The sequence below is a fragment of the Lathyrus oleraceus genome, chromosome 5, assembly GCF_024323335.1.
Source record: "Lathyrus oleraceus cultivar Zhongwan6 chromosome 5, CAAS_Psat_ZW6_1.0, whole genome shotgun sequence".
Classification (NCBI taxonomy): domain Eukaryota; kingdom Viridiplantae; phylum Streptophyta; class Magnoliopsida; order Fabales; family Fabaceae; genus Lathyrus; species Lathyrus oleraceus.
Window position 1 is genome coordinate 501,682,475 of NC_066583.1, and position 27,108 is coordinate 501,709,582.

Consider the following 27,108-nt stretch of genomic DNA (forward strand, 5'->3'; position numbering starts at 1 on the left):
TGATTGTGTTGTAGTGAAAGTTTTATATTCTTCCTCAACTAGAACAACTTTAATGAATTATGTTCAGAGAACTACATTTGCACTTTCAATATTCAAACTTTTTTTCTGGGTGGCCTATTGATAATGTGGAAGATAGGTTCGTTTTATGTTGACTTTTTTAAGGAGAAGGATTTTTAGGTATATGTGTGGAATGACAATGAGAACGTATTTCATTATTATTATAAGGAGCTTCTATGGTGAAGTCACACAATTGACTTCTTTGGTGAAATCACTTTAATTGGCCAATAAAACTAAGCCTTAAGTCATATATCACTTTAATTGGGGAATAGGGTTTGTATTTTTTCCAATTCAAAATTTTTGAAATGGATTTGAATTCTTACCCTGAAATTATGTATTTGGGGATTAGGGTTTGAATTTCTTAAATTAAGTCAAATTCACCATAAATTATGTAATTATGGATTAGGGTTTGTATTTTATTAAATTCATAAGTTCTGAACATGCATTTACATTGAATTGGAAGATAGTGAAATAAGATTCGTTCAATTGAATCTTTAAGGTTTCACTTGAATTAGGAAGGTTGTTGTATGAGGTTCTTATGAGAGAAAGGAAACAAAGAAGCTAACAATTGACAACTGTTTAAATTTGAAAACACACATTAAAGAAGGGGTTGAATGGGTAAATAAATCAAAGTTAATGGATAGTATTAACAAACCCAAGTGCTTTCTCTATGTATGATGCAAGGACTCAACATAAGAGATACATGTCTGTAAATTTGAGATAAGCTCTATCACATTAATATAAAATTTATAGTTACAAATGAAGATTGTTAAATGTACCTTAACTGATTAGACAAGTACACAAGTTTGATAAATTATGATTTATCTAATGTAATAATAAACATGTAACCTTGTATTGAATGATATCTAAATATTTTACTCTTTGTTTTGCATGTGTATGGATTATTTGGAAGAGTAGGAATCGATTGATCTTTAAGAACATAAATAACAGACTGTCGCAAATAGTTAAGCGGGTCAACATTTCAGCGTGGAATTGGCTTTACTCTAAAGGATTCAGTTTTTTGCTCAATCAATGGGCTGCCAATCCCTTATTATTTGTTGGATTTAGACCGTAATTGGTGGGAAGGACCTATGACGCTATAGAAATTGTATGCTCTGGTCTTCAAGTTGTTTATGTGATGGGGCTGCATTGTCGCACTCTTTCAGAGAGTTTTCTGTTCAATTTATGCAATCTTTGTCTGGTGCAAATATTGGAGAAATTAGAATCTATTTTTTTCTACGCAACTATGTTTTTTTTTATGTATTACTATATCTGTCTGTTCATTTTTTTCTTTATGTATTCATGAACTTGTATGTATGTATGATGTTGTGTTCATTGTTTTTTTTTCTTTCTCTTTTTTCTTTTTATAATTACTTATATTTGATTGATGATGATAAAGTACATTGTGTTTATGTTTAATCAAATTATTTGCTTTGTACTTGTGTCTTATTCATAGTTTGTCTTATTCTTGATTGTGTTTTATACATATTTACATATATCTTTTTGCTATGTTTGTGTCTTATTCTTGATTGTGTCTTATACCTATTTACATATATCTTTTTGCTATGTTTGTGTCTTATTGTTGATTGTGTTATAGTGAAAGTTGTATATTCTTCCTCTACTAGAACAACCTTAATGAATTGTGTTTAGAGAACTACAAAATGCGACATTTGCAGTTTCAATTAAGTTATTTGTTGTTTCAGTGGCTATATTGTTTGGTTGTTGAAGAAGTACCAGAAAATGATTACATGTTGCCATTATTTGATGCTGGGGTGCATAAAAAGTCCCAATGAATATGATAAAGAAGCTTGCCTTGATGCTAAAAAGGTAAGTGGCCGTTGTTTTGAAAGAGAATATGTTAGAGCATGTAATTTGACACAAATTTTAAGACAAATTTCAAAAACAATTTGAATGGTTAATGTAGTTCATATATGTGTCCTTAATTACATCCAAAGAATGTGACTGACCATGATTTTGAATGTCATGAACCATAATTTTTAGATATTCAAATATACATGCTCTCTTATAACCATAATTTGTAATGACTATTTGATTTTACAGTTTTCCATTTCCAAGAGAATATATGACTATGTATTTGACGAATGGTCCATGTTTAGAAATCTATATTTTTCATCTTTAATGAAATTATAATTTTATTATGAAATTCTGCAGGAAGAAGTTTCATGTGAATTGAGAGATTTGAAGACACTAATTCCTTGGGATAAAGAAATGGTAAAGAAGACACAAAGACTTCTTGTGAGTAAAATTATTTATCGAATAATAACCAAAACACGAATTTGTATTACCATGTATCACAATGCATTGAATAATATCCAATATAATGATAAATGTGTAACTTGTATAGAACGATACCTTAGATATTGTTCTATATTTGAGTTCAAATTTACAGGCATGTAGTTACATGAAAATTGTTGTTCATTTCCAATGTCAAATTTTGATTTCCAATATCAAATTGTTAATGAGCTTCGATTAATACATGAAAATTTTGTTCATTTCCAATATCAAATTTTGTCGGAATGAACAACTTTTTCTTTAAAATTGATGGGCAATTCATAGGAAAACACCATTCGATTTATATACGTTTATAAAAAAAAAGATATTGTAACAATCTTGCATCTATTTTTGCAAATACTTTTTACGTTGAGATATGAGAAAGGGGAGAGATGTGGAGGCAAGATTGTGCACGAGAATCTTTAGGTGTTTTTATTATTGTTTTTATCAAATCTGAACTATTAAACTACATTTAACAATACATTTATGTGTAGGTATAGTTTAAACAAATTTAACATAAACCAAACAACACTTACAACACTTTCAATATTCAAACTTTTTTTATCAAACAAAAAGAATCATACGCTAATATACAAGGTTCCTCCATTTCAAATAACACTTGTTTTATCTTCCTTCTCCTCTGAATAAAAAATACAAAGAACAAGAAGAAAAACTTTACATTACACAACTTACAGGGGACCCTAATCAATCGTTTAAATCGACAATAAGCAAGCCATTCAACCTAATGAATTTGGCCCCAAACTACGCCCAAGCTAACTTTTTGGCTAAATTGGAAATATTTATAGCGCTTTTCCCCACCTTTAAAAAGTGTCGCGTTTATGGCTAACCAAAGAGCCTAAACAACCTCTAACTAAAATAAAATCCTCCATTTCTTTTTTGTAATTCTGACCAAGCTAGCATCGAAGGCAAGGATATGGTTTGAGACTGACCTAGATGAGTGTAACCTGCACAAATCAATAGAAACAAGAATGTTGTTCTAAACAGAAGAAGCTACCTGACAGGTAATGAAGAGATGGTAATGAGTGAGTAGTATTGTTCAACATCAAAACACTAATAGAACATTTAAAAATTTTGTGCTAATCATATAAAAACAATTAATTTGATTGTCATTTTCCAGGTTTAATAAAATCCAGCTCTATGACATAATTCTATTTAATTATATTATAACATTGTATAAATAGTAAAATTTGTAAGAACTTTGCATATAATCCGCAGTAGCACACATGGTTAAATTCGTTGATTGAATTTCTGGGTTCAATCCTCGGTTGCGGAATAATGTTTTGTGTAGCTTTTATTCTATTCAAAGTAATAACAGAAAAGCTAATTATGCGTGGATAATGTATATTCAAATTTGTCACAACCCAAAAAGGTTTTTTTTTACAAAAATAACCCACTTTTAGGAGGAGTCTCCAATTGAAGTGGCGACTCCTCTAAAATGCATTTTTTTTGTGTTTTATGGTATAAGTGATAGATAAAATTGATATAAGATCACTTGATATTAATAAAATTTGCCGTTTACACAAAGAAACCTAATGGTGATGACCGGGATCACCTAACCGACCTCCGGTCCCACATCCTCTAGCTACCCTAACCCGTGGCCCTAACCCAACATCTCTGGCATTTATTCTATTCAAAGTAATAACAGAAAAGCTAATTATGCGTGGATAATGTATATTCAAATTTGTCACAACCCAAAAAGGTTTTTTTTTACAAAAATAACCCACTTTTCAAGGAAAATCCCAAAATACCCCTGGTTTAAAAAAAAATCCCAAAATACCCCACTTTTAGGAGGAGTCTCCAATTGAAGTGGCGACTCCTCTAAAATGCATTTTTTTTGTGTTTTATGGTATAAGTGATAGATAAAATTGATATAAGATCACTTGATATTAATAAAATTTTCCGTTTACACAAAGAAACCTAATGGTGATGACCGGGATCACCTAACCGACCTCCGGTCCCACATCCTCTAGCTACCCTAACCCGTGGCCCTAACCCACATTGACGATTCGGTACCAGTGTTTGATCATCTGAGGGGCCAGGAGCGTCACTACCAACTACAGGAGAAGGTTTGTTGAGGTAGTCAGACAATTCGGCATAGTCTTCAGTATGCATCGATGGTGTACCGCCGTAGCTGAGCTCATGACTCATGCCAGAGAAGTTGGGATGTGGTTGACTCATTGATGGACGACCGAGACGGTTGAAGGGAGACATGGGTGTGAACGATGCGTCGAGGAAAGGTTGGAAAGGTTGTTGGGGTGTTTGGTAGAGATAGGGTTGTTGAATGTTTTGGTTTTGTGAGGTTTGGGCTTCTTGGCTATGGTAGGAGGAGGGGCGGTTGGTGTTGAATGATCGTTGGGTGTTCTGGCTTAGGCGACTTTGGTAGGGTGATGGGGTGGGTGCTAAGCGATGTTGAGTCTCAGGTTGATGGTCAATTTGTTGGTGGTGGTATGGGGTATGTTCTTGATATTGGGGTTGGGTGTATGGAATGTTTTGGTTGTATGTTTGTGTGTTGGTTGAACGGAACGTTTGACGGACAGGGGGTGGTGTGTATCCGGTCTGACACTGTTGTTGGGGGTTTGATGTTGAGGTGTCAGGTGTGTAAGTCATCTGGCGTGGGTCGTACATGTACATATCCTCGACAATGAACTGAAAACCATCTGATCTGTACCAAGCCATATAAGTACGACTTGGTTTTTCTTCAGTTGGCATGACTGTGTCAGTTAACACATGGTCATGACGGTGCTTCCATTTGCGACACTCCGATCTTGCGAAGCTTTGCCATGGATTGAAGTTTCATTGGTCGTTAACTTTGCACAGATGCCATTCTCCTAGGCTAGCTGGGGGATCTAGGATATTTTGGAGCATACCGAACTGCAGCTTGACACGATCACTGTTGTGCATCGCCACAGTTGTGAACCGTATTATCGGTGTGCATGCAGTCCATACGGCCGCGTCTTCAGCGTTGACCTCATGGTCATGGTCCAAATTAAAGTATGAACGCCAAATGAACTGAAATGTGAAATAAGATAGGATTATAGTCAATGTAGAAGAAGTTAACAAAATATAACGAAATAATTAAGTTATTTTCCTTACGTCTGTCGGTCGAAGGTGATCCAACAGGTTGCGATACTGAGTAATACAGTGTCTTGGACATCTGTTGTAACTCATACCACGTGTAGACCATCTAGACCAAAAAGTCAAAAAGTATTTGTTAGAGGTAATAATCTTTGAAGAAGTAAGTAAAGATATAGCAATTTAAACAACTTACTTTTGTGCATATGGAAATGTGAAAGGGTTGTTATTGACGGGTGCTAGAGACGGTAGTCTTGACCAACCCCATGCTTGTAGCAAAACATCACATCCAGAAAATGTAGATGTGTCTTTGTGTAAGGTTTTGCACAAGGAGCTATAGAGATAGGCTAGACAAGCAGATCCCCAACTGTAACTTCCTATTCTATCTACATGTCTAAGTAGAGGTAAGTACATAATATGCATGCTAGAACCACTACCTTCGGGAAATAAAAACGAGCCAATTAACAGCATAATGTAACACCTTGTTTTTATTATTCGAGCATCTTCGGTAGAATGCTCATCTAAGTATAAAATATTATAGTACGACTTAAGGCGTGAGAGTAGTATACCTTGACCTCTTGCATTATCATCTAACAAATGAATCCCTAAGAGCTCCATGCAAATTGAATTTGCATAGTTGGTCTTACCATTAACAGCCTTACCTTCAATGGGTAGTCCTAAAAGCATGTAGACGTCTTCTAACGTCACGGTACACTCACCGGTTGGGAACCAAAATGTGTGTGTCTCTGGTCTCCATCTTTCGCATAAAGCTAGAATGAATTTGTTATCTATGGACCAAGACAAAATCTTGCTAATGTAACCAAAACCGGCGAGTTCAACATAAGGTTGAATCATCGGGTCCATATGGACATATTCGTGGACCCGAGTTCGGAACCTTGATACATCCTATAAAAGAAAGAATTAAAAACTTGACTAAGTTGGTATGTCAAAATAAAAGGGGGTTGGTGAAGATGAAAGATAAAAAGTTAACAAAAGAAAAAACTTGCATATGTTGCGATGTTTGCAACCGTTCCTCTATGTGTTTTGCCTATTGTGAGGATAGACATTTTGTCGGGGGGTTGGTGTAGATGAAACTACAAGAAGTTGTTGCAGATGAAATTGTAGAAGAAGTATTGTAGAAGAAGTAGTGAGAGTGATGGTGTGGAATAAGTGTTGATGGAGTGGATGTATTTATAGGCAAATGGATAGGAGCATGAAAAGTTGTGCTTGCATGGTGTCTCCACTTGAATTGGCGACCATGTACAACCTTTAAGAGGGGTCGCCATTCAAATTGGCGCCTCCATAGGGACATGCATGCAAGACATAGGTCTGATTGCTTGGTTTCGAGGTCTGAATGCATGGTGTCTCCACTTGAATTGGCGCCCATGTGCAAGGAATGAGTGGGGGCGCCAATGCATTTGGAGTGTGTGTCTGCATGTCTGACATGTGTCTGTCTTGTCTCTTGCATGCTAAACATGTCACTTCTTGGTTGCTTGCATGGTTGACACATCATTTTGGAGTAGCTTGCATGTGCGACACGTCATTTCGGAGTAGCTTGCATGTGCGACATGTCATTTCAGAGTAGCTTGCATGTGCGACACGTCAGTCCGAACTAGCTAGCATGTGAGACACTTCACTCCTCTATTTAAGTGTCTTACTATCAACATCCAAGACACTTCACTCACATTCATCTGCAGTAAGAAAATAGTTTTCATCTGCACAATGTTATCTTCATTATTATACAGTGTGAACGTTCACTGCAACGGTGAAACATACGAGTCTGAGCTACATGGTTTTTATTTTCGAAACACCGATACCATTACAGTCACGATCAAGAGAATTGCAACCTTCTTGCATTTGAAAAAAAGAATACAATTCTTTATATGACCGGGTATTGTGTCAAAGATCACATATCAAAATCCAATATTTTTTGAGAATGGTTAATGCAAGTATTTCCCCCTTAAGGTACGAGACGATGAAGATGTTGAATACATGTTTGTTAGTCATGAACATTCAGGCTACAACTGTATTGAGTTGTACATTACTCTTTAACCATGTATACCATCTCAACAATCTCAACTAACCGGTCAGGATGAATCTGGTGAAGATGATCAACAATGGTCAGATGACGTCAACCCAGAAGCAGAAGCAGAAGTGGACGTCGTTGATGAAGAAGAAGAGGAGACCGAGATACAGGTTTATCACATGTTGAACAACGACGATGAAGATGATGATCAACCACCACCAATACCTCCTAGTCATGTCTACAATCCGCCTCAACATATGACAAATATGGATCATCACGATGATGAAACATCCAACAGTGTTTTCTATAATCCGTATCCGAGATCAGAAGGCGAATTAAAGGTGGGAGACATGTTTCGTACCAAAGAAGAATGTGTTATGGCAATCAAATAATTCCATATGAACAACTCTGCTGACTTTACAGTGAAACGCATTGATTCTAGAAGGTAAGTTATTGAATGTCGTAACATGCTTTATAAGTTTCGTTTGGCTGCGTCTTACAAGAAGAAAAACGACTCTTGGGAGATCGCTTCAATAGACCCACCGCACAGTTGCATTGTAACTAACGTTGAACAAGATCACCGTAAACTAAGCGCAACTTTGATATGTCAAGACATTCTACCGTTGGTTAATAAAGACCCATCAGTGAAGGTGAGTATAATTATATCCCATATCAGAACAACATATAATTATACTCCATCTTACAAGAAAGCCTGGATTGCGAGGACAAAGGCTGTTGAACAAGTTTTCGGCAACTGGGAGGATTCATACAAGGAATTGCCATGGTTTTTATGGGCACTAAAAACATATGTCCCAAGAACTGTGGCAATTATGGAGACAGTGCCAACGATGATGCCAGACGGAACCTGTGCTTCAGGTAATAGAATATTTCACCGTCTCTTTTGGGCATTTGACCTGTGCATCAAAGGTTTCGCATTCTGCAAACCTATTATTCAAATTGATGGCACTTGGTTATATGGAAAATATAAGGGTACTTTGCTCATGGCGATTGCACAAGACGGCAACAACAATGTCTTTCCCATTGCCTTTGCTTTTGTTGAAGGTGAAACGGCTAGTGGATGGGGTTTCTTTCTTCGACATCTCAGAACGCATGTGGCTCCACAAGCCAATCTCTATTTGATTTCTGATAGACATGCTTCCATTGAGAATGCCTACAACAACCATGACAACGGATGGCATGATCCTCCTTCTACCCATGTCTACTGTATCAGACACATTGCACAAAACTTCACGCGTGCTATAAAAGATAAGAATCTTCGCTAGAAGGTGGTGAATGCTGGGTATGCTTTAACTCAGCCGTCATTTCAATATTATCGTGATGAAATTAGACTATCTAATGAAGACGCAGGGAGATGGCTAAATAACATACCAGTAGAGCAGTGGCCACATGACAACAAACATTGTGGAATGCATGAACGAGGTATTCAAAGGAATTCGAAATCTGCTGATAACCGCCTTGGTAAGATCAACCTATTATAGGTTGGCTTCTATGTTCGCAACAGAGGTGAAAGATGGGTGCGGTGTTAATGTCCGGGCAAGTATTCAGTGAGTGTTGCATGAAGGTCATGAAAGAGGAGAGCATCAAAGCTAGCACACACGCTGTAACAGTCTTTGACTGTCATAGACAAAATTTCAGCGTCCAGGAAACAAGGGACCACAACGAGGGGAGACCAAATTTAGCCTACACTGTTAGACTAAACAAAAGTTGGTGCGATTATGGAAAATTCCAGGCCTTCCGCATACCTTGCTCCCATTTCATAGCAGCATACGCTTATACTCGTCAAGACGCTTATAGCCATTTATCTGATGTGTACAAGGCCAACACCATCATGAATGTATATACTCAAAGCTTCTCAGTACTACCAATGGCGGATTACTGACCTCCATATGAAGGTGATATTGTTTGGCACAATGACGAGATGCGTAGAAAGAAGAAAGGAAGGCCAAACAGCACACATATCAGAACATAGATGGATTCCACAGATAAAATAATAAGATTATGTAGTATCTATCGTCAACCAGGACACAACAAGAACAATTGTCCCAATCGAGGAGCATCATCTAGGTCTTAAGCTTTTTGTAACATTGTATTTCTGTAACTTTCAATCATTATATATCATTAAGTTTTTGTTACAACGAGGTTCACAACAAACATCAGTACAAAACATCTGAAAACATATATATTTCTAACTGATTACAACAATCAAATTGATGTCGTCTCGACCGAACATCATTTCCCTAGTATCCTTATCAGTCTTCATTCGCACCCAACCAAAGATACTGTCAAGTCTCTCAATACTTCTGATTTTTTCCCCTTCTGGTATTTTCCCATCTAACCAACGAACCAGCTCCCTCTTCAGTTGTTCGAACGTGGTGATGTTCCAAAACAGCATCAGCATTTGAGGTTTGTCTCTCGCACAAATCACCTTTCTGTATCGGCGACGAACACCAAACATGATTCCTAAATGATTATATGAGATATGGAACGATTAGTCACACAACGCATCTATTTATAGGACAAAAATTGCATTTTAGGAGGAGTCTCCAATTGAATTGGTGACTCCTCTTAAAACCTACACAGGGGTGCCAATTGGATTGGCAAGGGCACCTGCCCTAGCCAATCCAATTGGCGCCTCCATTCAAGTTTTAAGAGGAGTCGCCAATTCAATTGGAGACTCCTCCTAAAAGTGGGGTATTTTGGGATTTTTTTTGAAACCAAAGGTATTTTGGGAATTTCCTTGAAAAAATGGGTTATTTTTGTAAAAAAAACCCAAAAAGCACTTTCAATATTCAAACTTTATTTTTTCCCCATCAAACTAAAGAATCATAAGCTACTGTTATTAATATTTTCATTGCAAAATTACACTAAAGATCTTTTAAATTATTTTTAATAAAAATCATACTTAATGCATGTCTAATTTTTGCATCAGTGTTACTAGTAATATTTCAAATTCCCAAGCGTGTGTACCGTTATCTTTTTTAACAGAGAGAATGTGTTAATAGTGGATGCAATTATTTAAAATTGCATGAAAATAATAAAGTGCATTCAGAAATACATCAATCAAACATTTTTAAATATTCAAAATATGAAATTGAATTTCATTGATAAGTCATATATAATCATACATTCACAATTTAATAAAATTAATATTTTAAAAATTTGGTAACCTAAAAAATGGGGAAATCCAACCATCCTATTTTGCAGTTCTTTTATCCCGCAAACAAAAACTAGAATCATAAGCATCTTTCCCATCGCAAACAAAAATTTAATGGAAGATCAATTCTCAAGAGGGTCAGTACTTTTTTATGAATCTACAACATACTCTAATGTCACTCAAGGAAACAAACGGTTATGGGTGCGCAAGGAAGTGGATGTAATGACAAAGGTTTGGAAGATGACTTTGGAGATGGGAATTAAAGGCATAAACAATGACATGTAATATGTGGAAGCAATCAAAGAGATGGAAATTACCAATCAAAAAGGGAAAAGAAGAGAGGGAAAGCCAAAAAAAAGGGGGTTATCATTAATATTTTGTCACTCAACATTAGAGGGTGCAAAAACTGGATAAAACAAAGACAACTTTAACATAACATAAAAATAGGTCTAGTCGATGTCTGTCCATTACAAGAAACTAAAACACAATTTTTGGATGATTATGGAGTTAGTAGTCTCTAGGGAAAGAAAGAAGTCGAATGGACGACAAAATGGTCACAAAGGAAATAGGGTGGCCTATTGATAATGTGGAATACATGTTCATTTTATGTTGAATTTTTTTAGGAGAAGGATTTTTAGGTATCTGTGTGAAATCGCTATGAGAATGTATTTCATTATTATTGTAGGGAACTTCTATGGTGAAGTCACACAATTGACTTCTTTGGTGAAGTCACTTTAATTGGCCAATAAAATTAAGCCCTAAGCCACATCAGTTTTATAGTGCAGGAAGTTTATAATGAACAATTTTTTATATGAAATTTTCAGTTATATCATATCTATCCTCATTAACTTAATAATAATATACAAACTAAAAACAACTTTGATCACAAAAATTTAATAGTTTTTATTTGAAAAACAAGTTCATTTGTTCATGGAACTTGTTCTTCTTCTTCCTTCTCCAAACTTTAGATGTCGAAATTGCAATTGAAAATCCTAAATCCCACCCACTTGTTCTTCGAAATCCTTATTCTTCTTCTCCCTTCTCCCAAATCCTTATTCAACCACTTCCCTCTCACCCAATTTTGTAATCATGTTCATGTTCGATTTTTAGCTTTTCGAGCAAATATTCGTGTAATTTGTATTGGTTGCGGTGTTCAACCATTAAAATTTGGTTGTAGTTGTCATTATTAAAAAAGAATGATGAAATTCAATCTATATATAAAAAAAAAATAGAAACGAAAGTTATTTATCAATTCAAAATAATTTTTAAATTAGTCAATATTTCCACTTATTTATCGTTAAAAATGGTGAATTCAAGTCTCTGACAAAAAAAATCATCTCTTATAGCTTTTATTTGATTTAAATTTTAAAATACTATAGTTTTTTTTACATTGTTATAAAAATCGGAACAAAATTCAAATCGGACAGACTTTAAATTTAAGGTTTAATTAGTTCTGCCGATTAAATATACCGTCATATCAATTATTAATAATATGAAACTGCATTTCATTGATAAGTCATATATAATCATACATTCACAATTTAATAAAGTAAATATTTTAAAATTTTGGTAACCTAGAAAGTGGGGAAATCCAACCATCCTATTTTGTAGCTTTTTTACCTCACAAACAAAAACTAGAATCATAAGCATCTTTCCAATCGCAAACAACAATTCAATGGAAGATCAATTTTCAAGAGGGTCAGTACTTTGTTGTGAATCTACAACATACTGTAATGTCACTCAAGGAAACAAATGGTTATGGGTGCGCAAGGAAGTGGGTGTAGTGGCAAAGGTTTGAAAGAGGCTTTGGAGATGGGAATTAAAGGCATAAACAATGACATGTAATATGTGGAAGCAATCAAAGATGTGGAAATCAACAATCAAAAAGGAAAAGAAAGAGGGAAAGCAAAAAAAAAGAGGGGTTATCATTAATATTTTGTCACTTAACATTAGAGGGTGCAAAAACTCGATAAAATGAAGACGACGTTAACATAACATAAAAATAGGTCTAGTCGATGTCTGTCCATTACAAAAAACTAAATCACAATTTTTGGATGATTATGGAGTTATTATTCTCTAGGGAAATAAAGAAGTCAAATGGACGACAAATGGTCACAAAGGAAATAGGGTGACCAATTGATAATGTGGAAGATAGGCTCGTTTTATGTTGACTTTGTTTTAGGAGAAGGATTTTTAGGTATCTGTGTGGTATGACAATGAGAAAGTATTTCATTATTATTGTAGGGAGCTTCTATGATGAAGTCACACAATTGACTTCTTTGGTGAAGTCATTTTAATTGGCCAATAAAATTAAGCCCTAAGCCACATTAGTTTTATAGTGCAGGAAGTTTATAATGAACCATTTTTTATATGAAATTTTCAGTTATTGCATATCAATCCTCCATTAACTTAATAATAATATACAAATTAAAAATAACATTGATCACAAAAATTTAATATTTTTTATTTGAAAAACAAGTTCATATGTTCATGGAACTTATTCTTCTTCCTCCTTCTCCAAACTTCAAATGTCGAAATTGCAATTGAAAATCCTAAATCCCACCCACCTGTTCTTCGAACTCCTTATTATTATTCTTCCTTCTCCCAAATCCATATTCAACCACTTCCCTCTCACCCAATTTTGTAATCGTGTTCATGTTTGATTTTTAGCTTTCCGAGCAAATGTTCGTGTAATTCGTATTGGTTGCGGCGTTCATCAAATTGATTATAATTTTTTTTCCATGTTTGTTGTTATATGATTCAAAGCAATAATTTCATGTTGTCACTCCTTTCACGGATAATTGTTCATATCCATCCCAGAAATTATAAAATTGGGGAATAAGGTTTGTATTTTATGCAATTCATAAATTTTGAAATGGATTTGAATTGTTACCCTAAAATTATGTATTTGGGGATTAGGGTTTAAATTTTTGAAATTAATAAATTTTCAAATTAATAAATTTTGATATTAAGTCGAATTCACCCGAAATTATGTAATTGTGTGTTAGGGTTTGTATTTTATCAAATTCATAAATTATGAATTTGCATTTGCATTGAATTGGAAGATAATGAAATAAGATTGGCTTATTTTATAATCGCTTATTTTAATCACTTATACTTTGTTTTCTTAATCGATCCCTAAACCATAAGCCCCCAATCGATTTCAGTAGGTTAATAATAATACAAGAATCCTTGTGATCCGGTACTCAAGTTGCCGCTTACGCTAAACTACAATTTTCTAATTACCCATTTTGACCCGTGCGCGACAGCGGATCAAATAGTTGAGTAGATAATTCCACTAACATGTGGTTTTTATGTGACAATAACATCAATATTCACATAATGGACATTGATCATCAACAAATTTCTTTTTTCTTTAAATCTAATGACAAGACTCTTAGCATTTCTGTTGTGTATTCCTCTACTTGTTATTTTGCTAAGAGGAACTTGTGGATTAGGTTATAGAGAGTGTTAAATCATGTTAGCCTTCTCTAGTGTGTAATAGGATATTTCAACACCATTATTGGTGCTCGTGAATATAGTGTCTCCTTTACCCCTTCTAGTGTCCCCATGGAAGAGTTTGCTAATTGGTCAAATAATAATAATTTGGTGCATATTCCTACTAGTGGTGCTAAATTTACATGGTCTAATGGTAGGAACGAAGCCAATAACACACAAAAGAGATAAGATAAGGTTATTTATAATCAGAAGTGGATTAATCATTGCATGAAAACTTCTTGTTCCACCCTTATTAGAAACAGATCAGATCATTATCTTTTAAGAATGTGTGGTTTGGCCTAACTTGTAACACCCCGATAATAATATGGTAATTATTTAAATTAAGTTGATAAAATATTTATTAATTTAATTAGATAATTGGATTATTATTATTATTATTTTGGAATTATTGAATTATTATTATTATTATTGGGATAATAAAATAAAGTGGAAAATATATAAGTGTGAAATAAAGAAAAAGAGCCCATTTGGTAAAGAAAAGGTTTTCACGTGAAACAGAGAAGCGATTGAGAAAGTGGAGAAAGGGCAAAGAGGCAGAGCAAGAGGAAGAAGATTGGAGAAGAGAAAAGCTTGGAGCTTAGAAATTGCCGGATTAACTCAGGTAAGGGGGGTTTATCGTCGTTTAATGGGTATTATGGGTTAGCATGTAATGGGTAGTGATAAACCGTTGAATTGACCCTAATTGGGATTGTTGAATGCTGAAAATTGTGATGGATATGTTGTGTTGAATCTGAAATTGAATCCGTAATTGTGTGAGTCGTGTTTTCCCGAACGTATAGTTTTCTACGGAATTGGAATCGGAGGTCCGGAAGTCCTCTAACGGCGGAAAATGCGGAGAATTCTGCATTCTGCTTTGTGTTAGCGCAGGAACTGTTGTTTTGTCTGCGTTAACCGGTTAACCCAGGGTGTTAACCGGTTAACACTGTTACGAATTGAGAATTAGTGCTGTTTTGCCTGCGTTAACCGGTTAACCCAGGGCGTTAACCGGTTAACACTGATAAGTTTTGGGCAGTAAGCGTGTTTTGTCTGCGTTAACCGGTTAACCCAGGGCGTTAACCGGTTAACACTGTTGCAGTATGGAAAAATTGTTAATTTAAATGTTGTGTACATAATCGATGTTTGGCCTATAGTGGCGTATGATGTAATAGGGATTAATTCCCGCTATTTTGAGCAGTATAGGTATTAGTAGAGTGTGCTAATACTGTGGTTAATTATTTAACATGATATGATGTTTTGATACATGTTTTGATGATGTTGATAGTATGCATAATGTTGTGAATGTACATGTTATGTATGCAATTGTGAATGGACTGTTGTATGGCTTAGAGTGTGAGCATATGTCCATTGTGGATTTTGTTGTTGATGTTGCATTGCTAGATGATTAGCATGCATATTGTGGCCTTTAGGGTGGTAGCTAATTCCCATGGTGAGGAATTAGTGAGTTAGTCATTTTAGACTGTTGTGATGTTTGCATGCTAGGTGATTAGCGTGCATAGCATGACCCATTTGGGGTGGTAGCTAATTCCCATGGTGAGGAATTAGTGAGTGAGTCACTAGGTCTCAAATGAGTGGGACTAGTGGGCTTGGTAGCCGTGCCTGGATTTGGACGGTGAGGTGAACTATATGTTCACAAAGAGTCGGTACCGCATGCATGGAGTCTCATTGCATAATTGATATATGGTGTATAATATGAATGGATGTATTCCAGTATTATACATGTGTTGTGTGTTGTGTGTTGTGTTGATGTTGAGTATGATTGAGTTGACATTGCTGTTACTGAATGTGTAATCTGATTTGGATGATGAAACGTGTTATTTACTTAGCATTACATGATGTTTTATAATGCTTATTATATCGATTGAAGAACTCACCCTTACAACTATTTTTCAGGTAACGAGCAATGAGTTGAGTAGAAGTTAATGCTTGGAGTCTAGTGTAGTCTCCTTAGTGGGTCGTGCTCTGATAGATGTAACATCGGGATGGGATGTTTTAACTTGCTTTAAATGTTTTATTGTTGGTTGTGAACCATTTTACATGTAATGTTTTACATGATTGATGAGATTTCTATCCGCTGCGTTTTATGCAAATGCTTATGTTTTGAATTTAATAAAAGAGCATGACCGTTATATTGGTGAATGGTGTGAAGTAACTGTGTGACACCCTTGATTGCATATTACTCTGATTGACACATTGTTATTTTAATTAAATATTTGGGGTATTTTAGAAGGGTGTTATATAACTCAACCCTACAAAACCGGTTAGTAGAGTTAGGACTACCCCCACTTAAAAACACATGTTTAGGCCATATATTGTCCGATGTGGGACTCTTAACACACCTCTGCACGCCCAGGACTGGACATCTGGAGCGTGGAAATAAATGGTGGGTGGCCCGATAGCGGAAACCATAGTAGGTGGCCCACCGGATCTTAAACGAGGCTCTGATAGCATGTTAAGAATGTGTGATTTGGCCTAACTCAACCCTACAAAACCGGTTAGTAGAGTGAGGACTGCCCCCACTTATAAACACATGTTCAGGCCATATATTGTCCGATGTGGGACTCTTAACATTATCCACCCCTCCTTCACTATTATTGTCAATATGCTAAAGTTAGGTCTCAGTTCATATTTCTTCACACCTGAACCCTACACCAAGATTGTCAAAGAGGGGTGGAAGACTCCTAGAAATCTAAAATGGTTAGTTTTCATATGTTTGTCCTTTCAAAGAAGCTTCAAATTCTTAAAAGCAATATCAAAGCTTGGACCAAAAATATCTTTGGGAAAGTTCATGATCAAGTCAAGAAAGCAGAAAAGGATTTTGGTTGCATCCAAGAGAAAATTGAGCAAGATGGTTACAATGATGATTTGGCTGTCAAAGAGAAGGAAACTCAAGTTAAGTTGGATTTGGCTCTCAAACCTAAGGAGCTATTCTGCAAAGAAAAGACTATAGTAATATTAGAAAAAGCTATATAACTTTTCATTTTATGACTTCAAGTGACAGTTAAATTATAAGTAGTTAGTGAGGATACAATCAAGTCTCTCACCAATTAGGCCGACAAATTAGATTGTTGGATTGAATTAACGATTCCGATTCATTAAAAATAATAATAAGAGCATCTAGACATATCTACACACAATCTCACTTCCTTATCTTCCTGAACCGTTAAGTTTTTTTTATTTTTCTCAAAAATTATTCTTAATTTCTTCCATTCCATTATTCTAATAATTCTAATGTTGATGAGATGAATTTAACAAACTCCTGTCCACCTATGTTTTAGGTTTAGGTAAAAATCATGGGGATTTTTTTTTAATTCCTTTTTCAATGGTTGTTTCTTCAAAGTTGCACTCATGATTCCTCCTTCATCTTAAGGTTTTGATGTTCTATCAAATGAAATTTCTCTTTTAAAAATATAAAATAATTATTTTAAATCAAAATATAATGGTTTGGTTTGCTTCTTAACATAGATTGGAAAATATTTCAAGTTTAATTCATCTTTCTTGAAATTTTGAGAATGAAATTTCATACTTTTCAATTCTTTAAGAAATTATGTTGATGTGTTTAATGAAATCGAAGGGCATGGTGCTATTGATAAAAAATATTTATTTTTGAGCATCGTAATGTCAAATTTGATGGAAAGGATAAAGGTGAGGGAAAATCAATTTTGGGAAAAAGAAGTATGAGAAAGGGGAGAGATGTGAAGGCAAGATTGTGCACGAGAATCTTTAGGTGTTTTTATTTTTGTTTTTATCAAATCTGAACTATTAAACTACATTTAACAATACAATTATGTGTAGGTATAGTTTAAACAAATTTATCATAAACCAAACAACACTTACAACACTTTCAATATTCAAACTTTTTTTAACAAACAAAAAGAATCATACGCTAATATACAAGATTCCTCAATTTCAAATAACACTTGTTTTATCTTCATTCTCCTCTGAATAAAAAAAATACACAAATATTTTTTACATTGAGATATAAAAGAGAGAGGACTATTATTCTTATGTTTTTATTTCTTATATTCCACAATCATTCTTTTTATTTACTCAAACCTTTTCTTTTACAATTTTCAACGAGTCACGAGAATTTTAGTACAATTTTATATAAAAATAATTTAGACCATGAAAAACGATTTAATATAAAACGATTTTTTATTTAATACAATATTTATAGTTCTGATAAGTGTTGCTCTTGATACATTTAAAAATTTGCATGCTATATTTATTTCACATGTAAATGTATATACAATTGTAAAGTTACATACTTAAGTAATTGTGTAAAGTCTTATTTTTTTTATAAACAAAATATTGCATTAAGTTTAAGCAGAAGGGTGTCTAACCCATATACAAAGAACAAGAAGAAAAGCTTTACATTATACAACTTATAGGAGACCCTAATCAATCATTTAAATCGACAATAAGCAAGCCATTCAATCTAATGGATTTGGCCCCAAACTACTCCAAAGCTAACTTTTTGGCTAAAGAGGAAATGTATATAGCGCTTTTCCACCCACCTTTAAAACGAGTCGCGTTTATGGCTAACCAAATAGCCCAAACAGTTGCTAACCGAAACAAAATCCTCCATTTCTTTTTTTGTGATTCCGACCAAGCTAGCATCAAAGGCAAGGATATGGTCCGAAACTGACCCAGACGAAGGTAACCTGCACTAACCAATAGAAACAAGAATGTTGTTCTAAACAGAAGAAGCTATCTGACAGGTAATGAAGAGATGATAATTAGTTTCTTTTGGCCTTAAACATAAGGGGAAAACAAGATTATGTTGGCCCGATAAAACACCATGTTTGGCTAACTCATCTTTGGTTTGCAACGTGTTCTAAATTAATCTCCATGTGAAGACTTGAATATTAGAAGGCATGTTCCGTGACCAAAATAATTTGAAAATCTGAAGCTTGTTTGCATCACAAAAGCTTGCTTCTAATCCAAAACAACACACCTGGTACGATTCCTGGATGTGGAATATTTTCGCATAGCTTAGATTTTATTTTAATTAATTTTGTCATAAACCAAACAACACTTTCAATATTCACACTTTTTTTATCAAACAAAAAGAATCATAAGCTAATATACAAGGTTCCTCCATTTCTATTTAAATATTTATGTATTCGCAAATGAAATTCTTAATTTAAGAATGCAATGATATTTTGAAGGGATTTAAAATTTCTTGTGTTATATATGATCGTGAAGAGTACTATTATATGATAATGCGAAATTCATTTTCTCATATAATATTTTTAGATTTCAAAATCTGAAAGATATATTCAAATTCTAAACACTAATTTAGTCATGAGTAAGTAGTATTGTGCAACATCAAAACACTAATAGAACATTTTAAATTTTTGTGCTAATCATAGAAAAAGATTTAATTTGATTGTCATTTTCCAGGTTTAATAAAATCCAGCTCTATGACATAATTCTATTTAATTATATTATGAATTTGTATAAATATTACAATTTGTAAGAACTTTGCATATAATCCGCAGTAGCGCACATGGTTAAATTCACTAATTGAATTTCCGGCTTTGATCCCCGACTGCGGAATAATGTTTTGCGTAGGCTTTTATTTTATTCAAAGTAATAACAGAAAAGCTAATTATGCGTGGCTAATGTATATTCAAATTTGTCACAACCCAAAAAGCACTTTCAACCATTCAATTTAGGAGTTTAGTCCTTAATTTTAAGATTAAAAATTCAAATTTTTTATTTGTGGGTTTCTTAACATGTGCCATTGGGGCACAAGTTAGCATTATCATAGATTAAATATTCTCTGCGCTCAATCTCAACCATTTAATTTAAGTGTTCTTGAATTTTCTGGGCTCATGCATTTGTGCCGGTAAAAATTCTAATACATTTATAGTTATTAAGACTAATAGGTTATAATTAAAATTTTGTTGTAATTGTCATTATTAAAAAAGAATAAAAAGCACTTTCAACCAGGGGTGTTCGCGGTGCGGTTTGGGCGGTTTTTGCGATAAAAATCACCCGAACCGCAAGAGAAAAAAGCATGCGGTTCGGTTTGGTTCGGTTGACTTTTAGAAATAAAACCAAACCAAACCAAACCAAACCAAATCAATGCGGTTTGGGTTGGTTCGGTTTTTTATAATATTTTTATTGAGCCATATATACTTCTATAAATAATGACATAACTTTGTGTTTAGTCATTCATATATTACTAAATAACATCAAAATTCATCATATTTAGACAAAAATGTTTCATTCAATATACAAAAAATCAGATTAGACAAAAGTGGAATAAAAGACAAATATAAATAGTAGCATAAAATAATATCAAAGACATTATAATAAAACATAAAAAAACATATGAGATGAGAGATTAGAGAAGATGAAAAAAAGAACATAAGAGATGCGAGATTGAGAAGAAAAGTGCAATAAAAACGTAATTGGAAGAGAAAATAGTAACATAAAAGATAAAAAAGAAAGAACACAATAGAGGACTTATTAGCGTAGAATAGGCGAGACCTACATGGAAAAGAAGATGAGAAGAATGTGTGATACTACTATGAGAGATTTAAGAATGTTGAAATTGAAACCCTAAGTGTGATTAAGAGAAAATTATTTGTAATTGTAAGGTTAAGACATACTAGGTTTGAGGTTTGGGTTGGATGTGGGATAAGTGAAGTTTGGGTTGTAACATAATGCGGTTTGGTTTGGTTTAGTTCGGTTTGCAAAATACAAACCGCAAACCAAACCAAACCGTGCGGTTTTATTAAAAAATGATCCAAACGAATCCAAACCAAATGCAGTTTTTTGCGGTTTCGATTTGGTTTGATTTGGTTTGCGGTTTTCTATTGGGTTGGTTTGGTTTTGAACACCCCTACTTTCAACCATTCAATTTAGGAGTTTAGTCCTTAATTTTAAGATTAAAAAAACTATTTTTTTTTCAAATATAAATTAAATATTCTCTGCGCTCAATCTCAACCATTTAATTTAAGTGTTCTTGAATTCTCTGGGCCCATGCATTTGTACCGGTAAAAAGTCTAATACATTTATAGTTATTAAGACTAATAGGTTATAATTAAAATTTTGTTGTAATTGTAATTATTAAAAAAGAATAATGAAATTCAATCTATATATAACCAAAAAAAGATAGAAATGAAAGTTATTTATCAATTCAAAATAATTTTTAAATTAGTCAAAACTTCCACTTATTTATCTTTAAAAATAGGTATGGTCGATGTCTGTCCATTACAAGAAACTAAAACACATTTTTTGGATGATTATGGAGTTATTAGTCTCTAGGGAAAGAACGAAGTCGAATGGACGGCAAAATGGTCACAAAGGAAATAGGGTGACCTATTGATAATGTGGAAGATAAGTTCGTTTTAAGTTGACTTTTTTTTTCAGGAGAAGGATTTTTTGGTATCTGTGTGGAATGGTAATGAGAACGTATTTCATTATTATTATAAGGAACTTCTATAGTGAAGTCACACAATTGACTTCTTTGATGAAGTCACTTTAATTGGCTAATAAAACTAAGCCCTAAGTCATATCAGTTTTATAGTGCAAGAAGTTTATAATGAACCATTTTTTATATGAAATTTTTAGTTATTGCATATCAATCCTCCATTAACTTAATAATAAAACTTTAATAGTTTTTATTTGAAAACCAAATTCATTTGTTCATGGAACTTGTTCTTCTTCTTCCTTCTCCAAACTTCAGATGTCGAAATTGCAATTGAAAATTGTAAATCCCATCCACATGTTCTTCGAACTCCTTATTCTTCTTCCTCCTTCTCCCAAATCCGTAATCAACTACTTCCCTCTCACCCAATTTTGTAATTGTTCAATTTCATCTCATCCACATGCATCTCCTTTCACGGGTAATTGTTCAATTCCATCCCAGAAATTATGAAATTGGGGAATAGGGTTTGTATTTTTTGCAATTCATAAATTTTGAAATAGATTTGACTTCTTACCCTGAAATTGTGTATTTGGGGATTAGGGTTTGAATTTTTTAAATTAAGTCGAGTTCACCATAAATTGTGTAATTATGGATTAGGGTTTGTATTCTATTAAATTCATAAATTCTGAATTTACATTTACATTGAATTGGAAGATAGTAAAATAAGATTTGTTCAATTGAATCTTTAAGGTTTGACTTGAATTAGGAATTTATATTTTGATGTTGTGTTATTGAATTGTTAGCATTTCGATTGAAATGCGAAATTAGGAAGGTTGTTGTATGAGGTTCTTATGAGAGAAAGGAAATAAAGGAGCTAACAGTTGACATCTGTTTGAATTTGAAAACACACACTAAAGAAGGGGTTGAATGGGTAAATAAATCAGAGTTAGTGGATAGTATTAACAAGCCCAGGTGCTTTCTCTACGTAGGATGCAAGGACTCAACATAAGAGTTACCTTCCTGTAAATTTGAGATAAGCACTAGTACATTAAATTTTATAGAACAATATTGTATATAATTATGTATTTGAGTTCAATAATGTAAAATCTATAGTTACAAATGAAGCTTGTTAAATGTACCTTAACTGATTAGACAACTATACAAGTTTGATAAATTATGATTTATCCAATGTAATTATAAACATGTAACTTGTATATAACGATATAGTAGATATTGTTCTATATTTGAGTTCAAGGAGGAAAGGTAGTAGCAAATAATTTTTTTACTCTTTATTTTGCATGTGTGTGGATGATTTGGAAGAGTAGGAATGGGCTGTCGCAAATAGTTAAGCGGGTCAAAATTTCAGCGTGGAGTTGGCTTCACTCTAAAGGATTCAGTTTTTTTCTCAATCAATGGGCTGCCAATCCCTTATTATTTGTTGGATTTAGACTGTAATTGGTGGGAAGGACCTATGATGCTATAGAAATTGTATGCTTTGTTCTTCAAGTTGTTTATGTGAAGGAGTTGCATTGTCACACTCTTTCAGAGAGTTTTCTGTTCAATTTATGCAATCTTTGTCTGGTGCAAATATTGGAGAAATTAGAATTTTTTTTTACGCAACTATGTTTTTTTTATGTATTATTATATCTGTCTGTTCATTTTTTTCTTTACATATTCATGAACTTGTATGTATGTATGATGTGTGTGTTCATTGTTTTTTTTTCTTTTTTCTTTTTATAATTAGTTATATTTGATTGATGATGATAAAGTACATTGTGTTTATGTTTAATCAAATTATTTGCTTTGTACTTGTGTCTTATTCATAGTTGTGTCTTGTTCTTGATTGTGTCTTATACATATTTACATATATCTTTTTGCTATGTTTGTGCCTTATTCTTGATTATGTTATAGTGAAAGTTATATATTCTTCCTCTACTAGAACAACCTTAATGAATTGTGTTCAGAGAACTACAAAATGCGACATTTGCAGTTTCAATTAAGTTATTTGTTGTTTCAGTGGCTATATTGTTTGGTTGTTGAAGAAGTACCAGAAAATGATTACATGTTGCCATTATTTGAAGCCGGGGTGCACATAAAGTCCCAATGAATATGATAAAGAAGCTTGCCTTGATGCTAAAAAGGTAAGTGGTCGTTGTTTTGAAAGAGAATGTGTTAGAGCATGTAATTTGTATTGCATCATATTTGTGTGTTAAAATCAATATTTTGACACAATTTTTAAGACAAATTTCAAAAACAATTTGAACGGTTAATGTAGTTCATATATGTGTCCTTAATTACATCCAAGGAATGTGACTGACCGTGATTTTGAATGTCATGAACCATAATTTTTAGATATTCAAATATACATGCTCTCTTATAACCATAATTTGTAATGACTATTTGATTTTACAGTTTTCCATTTCCAAGAGAATATATGACAATGTATGTGAGGAATGGTCCATGTTTAGAAATCTATATTTTTCATCTTTAATGAAATTATAATTTTATTATGAAATTCTGCAGGAAGAAGTTTCATATGAATTGAGAGATTTCAAGACACTTATTCCTTCGGATAAAAAAATGGTAAAGAAGACACAGAGACTTCTTGTGAGTAAAATTATTTATCGAATAATAACTAAAACACGAATTTGTATTACCCTATATGACAATGCATTGAATAATATCCAATGTAATGATAAATGTGTAACTTGTATAGAACGATATTGTAGATATTATTAAATATTTGAGTTCAAATTTACAGGCATGTTGTTACATGAATACTGTTGTTCATTTCCAATGTCAAATTTTGATTTCCAATATCAAATTGTTAAAGAGCTTTGATTAATACATGAAAATTTGTTGATTTCCAATATCAAATTTTGTCACAAAGAACAATTTTCGAATTATTGCCTAAAGTAGACTTCCGTTGTTAGATATTAACAAATTTCTTTTTGCAATTTGTAATAGCTGAGATGAATATGCAACATGGTGATTAGAGATGAAGTCAACATCTGAAGGAGGAGTATGTGAAATGAGCTAAACTCAGTTGTACTTAGCTAGATCACAAAGAGGTATGTTAAATCCAGACATAAAAAATGTTAACTGTATTTGGTGTGTACGTTAATTTCTAGACGTTAAAGTAGTAATATACTAGCAACCATAACATCATAGAGTGAAATATCACATCATCCAAAATACAAACAAATTATCCACCAAACATGGAATAACCACCAAATTGTCCTTAACTTTATAATAAGACCAAGTTAATGTAGAATTATCCAAACTCAAGCTGATTAACACAAACAGATTATCTAAAATACAATAAAATTATGCAAAATCTAAGAAAAAAACCAACCTAATGCAACATTATCTCAAATACTTCATAAAAGCATCATACTTAAATTTAGTGAAATATCACATCATCCAAAATACAAACAAATTATCAACCAAACATGGAACAACAACCATATTATACTTAAATTTAAAATTAGACCAAATTAATGGAAAATTATCCAAACTCAAGCAGCTTAACACAAATAGATTATCCAAAATACAATCAAATTATAAAAAATCTAAGAACAAAACAAACATGATGCAACATTATCCCAAATACTTCAAAAGTCTTCATACTTTCACCAATGCCTTCCTTTTCTTCTCCTCAACATCCCAATAACTTGAAGCCTTTGATAGAACTTCGTTCGACAAAACATTATTTGATGATTGAAGAAGATAAAGTGTAAGCTTCATCCTGGTAGGAGTCACAACCTGCATATAATTATAAATATTTAGTAACATTGGAAATCTAGTTATAGGGGAAATGTTTAAGAAATAACGATCACATTAATTCAACTTACAATTATCGCTTCATAATCACTCCTGAACAGACATTCAACCATCCATTTGGCCTTTGATAGACTTACTTAATGAAGGTAAATGTAGGAGTTGATTTTCTCTCGGTTGCTGGCATTTTTCTAACCAATTTTTGATGCTCCACTTTAGGCGTTGATGTTGTGGCGTAGTAATCTTTTGAGTTATGGTTATCATGTAAGCTCAGGCTAGTAGTTTGGTCACGTTTTGGGACCCAATTAAAGAACTCAAGCAAGTATAGAATGCCAATAGTCACGTCAGATTTTGTGTGATGTACTTGAGAAAAGCAACTTTTGGTGCACATTAATGGGAGAGTGAATTAGTCTGTTACTTCAAAAAAAAATTGTAAGTTACTATTTTTTTTATGAACTTGTAAGTTAATTTAAAAATTTATTTAAAATGTTGTTGCCTTGAATGGGCCGTGTATATTCGGGCTCAATATATGCATTAAAGAATGAATATACTAAATGACATTAGGTTTTGGGAGCTATATTTTCATCATTTAGAATTTAGAAAATAAGCAGTCAAGAGAGAGGAAAAGCTCCCATTATCACCATTTTGTCTGGCGGCAGGTTTGTTTTCTTCCCCGAAGAACATGTTATGTGCTCTACATTACACGCATTTGTTTGTATGTAGTTTTAGTCTCTTCCGTTTATGCATGTGTTTTAAGATCTGAATTTGTGTATTCTCTTACTGTAGTTCGTCTTCAGATTCAGATGGCCAGAAAGAAGAGACTATGCGCACTTTAAATTAGATGATATCTGAGATCAAGCATGAAAATAATGTCCCTGAAAACAGTGATACATAATATGGCAGTAAAGAACCCTCAAAGGAGAGTGACGATGACAATTCTGAATCTGATGATAGTGATATTCTTGTACCTTTATGTTGGCAAAAAAAACTATTACATCTGCTTCAAAGGCAAAAATAAAATGTTTTGGTATGATAACAATTTTATTTTGACATACTTAAAAAATATTGATTAGCGTGTTCTAACACTATCTGTGATATTTCCAATATTTTCCCATATCATTTTCAAATAGAGTATTGCATAAGGATCAAGATTCAATCCAGCTTATTGATGTTCAAAATGGGAAAATGTATGAGTGTGATCTTTACACTATTGACATAGACATAGACGAGAAGTACATTGCAAATGGCTAGTACCAATATGCAAAGGAAAAGAAACTCTGATTAGGTGATAAGTTGGGATTTACTATGCCTTATGGTCCTGATAGGCTGTATGTAAAGAGGTTGAACTGTTGAATCGAGGAAAAGGGAGAATATGTTATTTGATAGGAGAAGTAGTTGGATTAGTCAGGGTTTAATATTACTGTATTGTTAGTATAGACATGTGTTTATTTGAAGTCATGTTTTTTGTTATGATTAACTATAGCATGAAGAATGAAAATTTGTGTTTTTAACTTTGTAGGATGAATGTGACACCTTTATAATAAATACAAATTTGTCTTATCTTGTTCTGATTTAATATTATAAATCTTTTAAAATCAAATATAGTTAAAATATTTTTAAAAAAATTGTTTTATCTTGTTCTGATGAGCTATGATTTCGAAGAAGCAAGTAATGATATCGAAGTCGAAGATATTGTTAACATTCTAGTCGAAGTCGACGCATTGGCTGACATGCCTAACACAGTCGAAGTCGAAGATGGTGTAGCTAGTCAAAGGCCTCAAAGAA

The 27,108-nt window shown here is 33.3% G+C and overlaps 1 long non-coding RNA gene across 2 annotated transcripts; it reads left to right on the forward strand.

The window, feature by feature from the left end:
• Window positions 1–1,707: 1,707 nt before the first annotated feature.
• Window positions 1,708–26,723, forward strand: LOC127082875 (uncharacterized). Of its 2 annotated transcripts, none has more exons than XR_007788244.1 (4): window positions 1,708–1,884; window positions 24,067–24,150; window positions 24,511–24,614; window positions 26,110–26,723. It is a non-coding gene; the product is annotated as an uncharacterized LOC127082875 (long non-coding RNA). The 2 variants fall into 2 exon arrangements; XR_007788243.1 differs by lacking the exon at window positions 1,708–1,884 and adding an exon at window positions 23,287–23,684.
• The last annotated feature ends 385 nt before the right edge of the window (window positions 26,724–27,108 follow it).